The sequence below is a fragment of the Arctopsyche grandis genome, chromosome 12, assembly GCF_051622035.1.
Source record: "Arctopsyche grandis isolate Sample6627 chromosome 12, ASM5162203v2, whole genome shotgun sequence".
Taxonomy (NCBI): Eukaryota; Metazoa; Arthropoda; class Insecta; order Trichoptera; family Hydropsychidae; genus Arctopsyche; species Arctopsyche grandis.
In genome coordinates, this window is record NC_135366.1 from 28,636,259 (window position 1) to 28,644,500 (window position 8,242).

The following is an 8,242-nucleotide window of genomic DNA, read 5'->3' on the forward strand; positions in this document are numbered from 1 at the left end:
GTATTCAGACTAGTTTCAGCACCGGGATTCACGGTACCAGAAAACACCGGGATCCCGGGATTAGAAGCCTTAATGTACATACATATAATTGAATTTTATTTTTACAAGCTTTTTAATAGTATCCACCAAGTACACGAAATCTTATTCCGAAAACTTTTAACGTTATTTCGAATACTTTTAACTTTATTTCGAATAAAATTAACTTTGAAATTAAATAAATTATAATAAAAATAATTAAATAAACTTCTAGATATAAATATTTTAATCTTAACCTAACCGAAAGGAGTTTACTTTTGCTTGATCTTTCTTCCACTGTTTGTTTCAGACCTTTTAATATGTGTGCCTTCATGAGAAAATTCAAGTATTATTCTTGGTGCTTGGACTGCTGGGGAGAGGACTGAAGCGATTAATACGATGAATTGATGACTGCTAAAAATTCGCAGTATATTTTAGAACGAATTTTAATATTATATTATATCGAAAAAATAATTAAGCACGTATTCTAGAGATTTCCATGTACCTTGAAATTTTTTTGAATAAAATCCGACAAATATAAGTAGAACTTTTGTCGTGTGTGAATTTCCCTACATTAGCACTCAAACTTTTATCAAAAATGATTTTTAAATTTTGTTTTCAATATTTATTATATTCGTCAAATAAATAAATAAAGTCATGGTTTGGGAACAACCGAATATTTTGTTGTGTTTTTATAAATTTTATTTTTCTTTATAACTCAAAATCTGCCACTTCTTAACTCATTTAACTCAATTAACTTAAAGACTTTATTAACTTAAGTAGATTTGTCGTTCTTCGGTTGCAGCAATTAAACCCCTTTCAGTTTCTAGGTTTCTACTTACACTCTTTATATTCCCTCGCATTTCAGATAGGACATTTTTACTTACCTCTTATTAAGTTCACGTGGTTTTCGTGTTAGTGGTCATTTTTTATATCTCTTATCTCTTATCCGATCGTTTTCATACTTTGCCATATTGCTCATTTTGGTCATCAATATACGTTAATGTATCGTCTGCCATTACGTTGGAGATAAAATATCGTATACAATGCGTATCAAATATCCAGAATCTCGGGTACGGTGACGTCTATGACGGTACGGCAAACTACCATAATCTATCTTCAACCTTTTCGCCTTGATATGGCGATATCAGATTTTAATTGTTTAAACGCATATAATTCACTCTGTATTTTATAAAATTTGATCTATAGGTTCTCGTTATCTCTAATATTTAAATATTTATAGTTTTAACTCTCATATGTATATATAAATTTCAAATTTGGCGTCTAGCTTCATGTAATGTAATACACGATATATATTGATTTTCGGCCAAATATATCAGATCTGACATTTCACGGCTAAAAGTATATCTCTTCACAGAGTTTTATCTGCGAGATAAGTATTCAATAAGAAGTTATATTGTATCTAATTGTTAATATGATTTGCAATAAGCTTATATACATTTAGTTTATTACAATAAGCTTACATACATACAATTATTTTTAGTTATCAGCTGATTTAATTTATCTGATGATTGAAAAGTTCATTTCTGTAAATACATAAACTCATTTATGGACAATCATATATTGATAAACTATTCTTAAAGCAATCTTAATATTAATAAACTATTCTAAAGGTTCCCGGCATAAATGAGTATAAATATGTATGTCCGGCAGCAACTCATAACCTCAAATTTCATTGTTTATTCCTCCAAAACAAACTTTCTAACCAATACAAGCTACATATGTACACAGATCAAACAGTGATAGTTTTATTTTTAGTTATCAGCTGATTTAATTTATCTGATGATTGAAAAGTTCATTTCTGTAAATACATAAACTCATTTATGGACAATCATACATTGATAAACTATTCTTAACTGTATGGATTACATTACAATTTCATTGTTAATATGATTACAACTTCAATTTTATCATTAAAGCAATCATAGTATTAATAAACTATTCTAAACTGTAAGGTTCCCGGCATAAATGAGTATACATATTTCCGGCAGCAACTCAATACCTCAAATTTCAAATTAAACTTTTTCAATAAATTATGTAATACTGCAGCTCTCGTTTTACAATTTTAAGATTCAAGCATCTTTGCAACTGGACTTGATGACTATGATTTATAGAAATACTATATATTGAGAGTTTAAAGTAATTTAGATGCGATATTACTATCATTTTATAACAATCAGCTACGCACTTTTTACAAGTGACACAATTTGTACTAATATTATAATATGACGGAGTTTAGGACGCATATCGCTTAATTAAGCCGACCGCATTTGTTGCCAACACTGTACATACATATGTACATTGTGCATACATACATATGTACATATCTAACAAATGCTATGTATGTCGATATACCACAACTACATACTTACGGCGGTTAAGATAACAATCTATAATATGTATTCAATTTCAAATGCATGTACTTAGTGAAATGTAATGTATAGTATAGAGAAGTGATGGCGAACCTTTTTGAAAAGTACATAGGTGTCAAATTTCGTTAATTATTTTTGTTAGAACTACCCATTGAAGTCATTTGAAGGCGGGAGGAGAGTAAAAAGAATACTAATAAATTTGGTAATGCATAGATTTGTTAACAGAAAAGTTAAACAGTTGACCCTCCAAGACGGTTTACTTTTTTTATTATTTTACTATACTTTTACAAGTGAAGAGCAAAAAAATTAAGGTCAACGTCAAAAATTTATATTTATGGAGTTATGCTTAGAACTCCCTCTCGTGTGACAACATGACTAGTAGCGCCTCTATTGAGTATTTGGATGAACAAGGAATAAATAAATAAAGAATATATTTAAAATATATTATGAAATCTTATTTATTAGTAAAAATTTTTACACATACATAGTTGCATGTATAATTAAATTTATATAAGTATATTTAATGTGAAATCTGTTGTTGCTTATTTTCATATAGTTTCTTAATATTATGTCCGTATTTATCAGTTTAACGCATTTTGCAGTTAATTCATTCCCAAGTCGTTTTGTAGGTTTTTGTGAAGTTCATTGATGAAAAAAGTGGTTACAAAAAACGTTAAAACAGCATTTTCAAATTTATTCATTGATTTATTATTGTCTGGCATAGAATCCCACACGTGTAATATCATGATATCAATTTTCAAAGTTGGATTATTATTATCTGCACTACTTTCAGAAATTTTCCCATTTACTTCGAAAATCAAGTTTTAAAATTTATTTTTCCAACTTATGCTTGAAATTTTTATTTATTTATTTATTTATTTATTTGGAAAATTTACAGTTTATTAAGTTACATATGTAGATTGATAGTAAAAAAAAAAATAATTATGTTAAGTAAACCATTAATAATTTTCACATATAGGTAAAAAAAAGAAAAGCTCAAACATTTAAAATAAGAAACAAAAATGATAATAGAGTAAGATAGTTAAAGAAAACAAAAAAAGAAAAAAAATAGAAATAACAGTATAATAAAAATATCAAAATAATAAGAATAATAATATGATAAAAATTATGAAATAATAAAAAAAATATAATATATAACAAAAAACAAAAAGACAAAATAAATACATCAAAATAAAAATTCATAATCACAATCGTAAATTTTCATTAAAATTAATCATCGAAAAACAAATTTGCAATAATTACTCTAGCTTGTATAGCATTAATATTAAATAAGTCAAACATAGAAATTGTTAAGATTAGTGTGTTGACGGTGGAGCTTGCACGCCAGATGAATGAGCTTCTTCCATAATTAGAAAAAGTATTAGGTATGTAAAGGAGCTCATTACATCTAGTCATTCTATTTGGTACACGCAATGATAGTCTGCTCAATAATTGAGGACAGTCGATCGAGCCGTTAAGGATGTTCAAAATTGTTGAGATGTCAGCTATCTCCCTTCTTTTGACAAGAGGAAGTATATGCTGACACCTACAAGCATCTTCATAGGAAGTATAGGTTAATCCAAAACGGCTACTGACGTACCTCAAGAATCTCTTCTGAATGCGCTCCAATCTGTCTCTTGCACCAGAGTACTCTGGGTTCCAAACTTGGGATGCAAACTCAACAATACTTCTTACGTATGCACAATATAGTATTTTGTATGATTTTATAGAAGTAAAGCATTTGGAGGACCGGATGACGAACCCGAGGGCCTTCGACGCTCGAGCTACAACATTGTCAATATGTTTACTAAAGGATAGATCAGAGTTTAAAAAGACTCCCAAATCCCTAATTTCCGATACCCTTGTGAGTCTATGTCCGTTGATTGAATGAGGAAAGTCAACTGGACATAGTTTTCTGGTGAAGGTTATGCAGGAGGTAAAGTCATTGATACTTAGCCACATTAAATTGTTTAACTGAATTATTTCTAAATCCGTTTTGTGTGGATATAAAAGAAAATGAATTGTATTTTCCAAACATTTGAATTGGTTAAATTTATCCTGAAAAGCTTGTTTTATTTCCTGTATGATAATTTGATATGTTTTAATTGCATTTTTTTGAATATCAGGTGTATTTTCAAAACTTACTGTATTCTGGAAATCTTTCTGTGGTTGTGGAAAATATTTGATATTTTTGGTTTCCAATCTTTTGTGAAGATGTCAAGTTCAGTCATAAATATTTTGATATTTTCAAACATCATTAATACAACTTTCCCCTTTCCCTAAAGTTATTTATTCAATTCGTTGAAATTCTAGAAATCTATACACAAGGCCACAGTAGACAGCTGGATACACAAGCCCTTTACAGCTGGATAAGACAAGTATTTGAAGAAAAGTTACCGAAAATTATCAAACGAGGCTGTAGCAAATGTTGGGTTCGTAATAATGAGTCTGGTTAAGAACGATATTTTTGCAGTTGCCATAGTAAAATCTACATTAGATAGACCAAGAATAGTATTGACATATTTTAAATTAGAGAAACCGGCAGGATTTTTTGTGGACTTTTTCCAATACGTTATATTGTGCTCACATTATGCAGTTATTTATGTAGATATATGGAATATATCTTGATCACTGAAAAGATTTAATTTTGAAACTATCATACCTTTTCATTTCAAACTCATCGCAAGGCTATGAAAAGAGTTACATAAGTTTGACGCATTCCACATTGTCAATGTTGTGTTGATGTAAACATGGTTATAGTGCGTTGAAAGAATACCATACCATTTTCTTCTCTTTGTTTTCTGCAAGTATTCTCCTAGGTATAGAGTGCGAGTATTTTTGGGAGGAGAAAAAAAAATCCTTACTCAAATTACGCAATTATAAGTTCACATGTTTGTCTTTAATTCACATAATGTCACAGTTCCCATGTAGTAGTTTGGATATTTTTAGTAGTAATTTGGAGCTTTCGAATCACGTAATTTTAGCATTATTGAAAATTAACATTAAAAATTAAATGGAGGAATATATAATTGAATTTTGATAAGCTTTTTAACATAATCCACTAAGTACACGAAACTTTATTCCGAACACTTTTGATTTCGAACACTTGTATCTAAAAAATAAATAAATTATAATCAAAATAATATTTAAAACTTATGGATATATAAATATTTTTAAATTAACCGGAAAAAGTTTACTCTTTCTCAATGTTTCTGTTTACTTTTGCTCTTCATGAATAATTCTAATACCAATGTGATAAGAATAAATAAAAAAATAAATTGTATAAACTGAAAGTGGGATTTTTTCCTTTTCAAAAAAAGTCAAAAATGTATTTATATTATAGAATATACATATTTATATTTATATGTATATGTATGTATTCATGTTTATATTATATTTATATGTATATTTATATGTATATGTATATATATATATGTATGTATTTAGTTGAGTTTATAAAGTTATGGCAAGAATTCGTTAACTGAGAGTAGTATTTTTAAAACGATATTTCATTTTTTTATTTTAACTTTTTAATTCTTTTCTATATTCTTGAAATTTGAATTTTAAAATTTTATAGTGATATTAGGTAATAAAAAATCAAAAAATTTTGAACAAAATCCGACAGCTATAAGTAGTACTTTTGTCTTGTGTAAGTTTACATATATTTACGCTCAATTTGTATCGAAAATCCTCGCATAACCGGTATGCGTGAACGTGTCTTTACAAATGTTTCATTGTCGAATTTTTTTTTTATATTTCTTTTATTCCTCAAATGCATAAATAAAATCACATTCGATTTCATAATTATCATTTTTTTTATTAAACATGAACGATGTTGAATTATCGAATTTTGTTATTAATACATCTTATAGTCCTCAAATAATATAATAGATAAAACCGCATCCGAATTTTTTGGTAATAATAAATATCTTTTTTTTTTTATTGAACGATGTATTATTATATTATTTCTCAAAACTTCTGTAGCTCAGTTAATACAACGGAGAAAGTCTGTTCTAAGGTACCATTAGAATTATCAAAAAGTAACGCTTCAATTTAAGTATTAATGCTCTGACCAATTCATAAATAAAAATAATGCTAAATTCCAATGCAGATCGATCACAGATCTCCTGTAATCTATTTACAAACCCCGAATGTAAATTGTTGAATTTTCAGTAGACTACTATCTACGGCCAAATTAACTGGAATAAAGTAAATTATATTTGTTTACGATGTTTCCTACAAATCTTACATACATATTTACATACAAAGTCTCTGTAGAAATTACATATTAGATTTTATATCACACAGAACAGAAGTAAAACTTCATGACATACATATGTACCTATACATACCAGATAATAAACGGGCAAGGTGTGTTATCAAATTATCAAAGATCGTTTCGTGCTACGTTTCAGCTTTGTAAATTTTCATGACGTGTCAAAACAATTCACTATACCGTGCATAAAGAAAGTTTCACTTTCAAATATTTCTGATTTAATGTTAAAAAGTGCGTTTTCGTATTGTATAAAACTTTGAAGACATGTTTAGATACGATTGACTTTCGCTCGCTACTTGACAATTTGTCGCGACATTATTATTGTAACATGAGAACACGGGAGAGAGTATCCACTGTCTAGGTGCATTCGGGAGTGAACAATAGAGACCCCGGATTAGGCTAAATGGGACTCAAAAAGTGCCCGATAGAATTTTTAGAAGCGTGTAATTCGCCAGGGTAGACCTACGAGCCTACACAATAGACACATTAATGGATCGGGGAAGCTGTGATGGGCAACTCGTCCTTTATAAGGAGGTATAGACGGTAGAGCAGATTATTCTGAAGTGAGCGCTGGATCCGTGTGAACTTCTTAAATCGTGAAGTAAATGCTGTGAAGCGACTTTGGCCTTTCATTTGGATCCTGAACTCACCCCTACGCAAAATTATCATAGTTCGATGATGGTTAACGAATTGCGAATTTGACTTATGCGAAATATTTATCTTTGCCGGTGGATACTTATTGTGTAGGAGAATCTAGACATGTTTATACAATTAAGTAAACACTCTTATGTGTGTATGATTCGACGATTCGTTTAGTGAGTTTTCATTTCTTATTAACTTGTTCGTCAATGAATGTGTGCTTTCGTATTTACATATACATTCATAAGTATGTAAGTATATTCGCTGATGGGCAATTATTCAGATGTTAAACGCATAAATACATCTCTGTTATAAGTTATTTAATATCTGTGCAACCAACATCACATTAAAAATATATGTAACAGTAGTAATTGACTGTACCTACATATGTACATCTGGATGAAAACTTAATGGAAGCTGAGAAAAAATACTTGGTTTATAATTTTGCATAATTTGTCTATAAGGTATATGTCAACTTTGAAATATAATTTTCTTAATTAAAATGTCCTAAATATAATAGATATTATTTTTTTATTGAAATCTACTTAATTTAAAAAAAGCCAATTAATTAAAAAAATATGTTTTTTTTATTTTGTTTTCGACGCAAATGAAGGCCATTTAGATTATGCTATTTTAAGCATTTAACAAGTTCAACTTAAAATTTAAGATTTCTATCGTGGGTATATCTACCCTTTGCAATTTAAATTTACTTATCCATTCTTTATGAGCCGAATTTCATTTTGAACACACAAATGGAATTGTTTTTTGTGATCCATTGAATTATCTATGTGGATTTTGTATTTTTTCATATAAATTTGATGTACCATCGCGAAATAATGTCGTAAATATTTATTTAGAAGAATCGAAGTGTTAATTGTTATGCCTTTCAATGATTTGATTTTCTTTAAATGTATTTGGT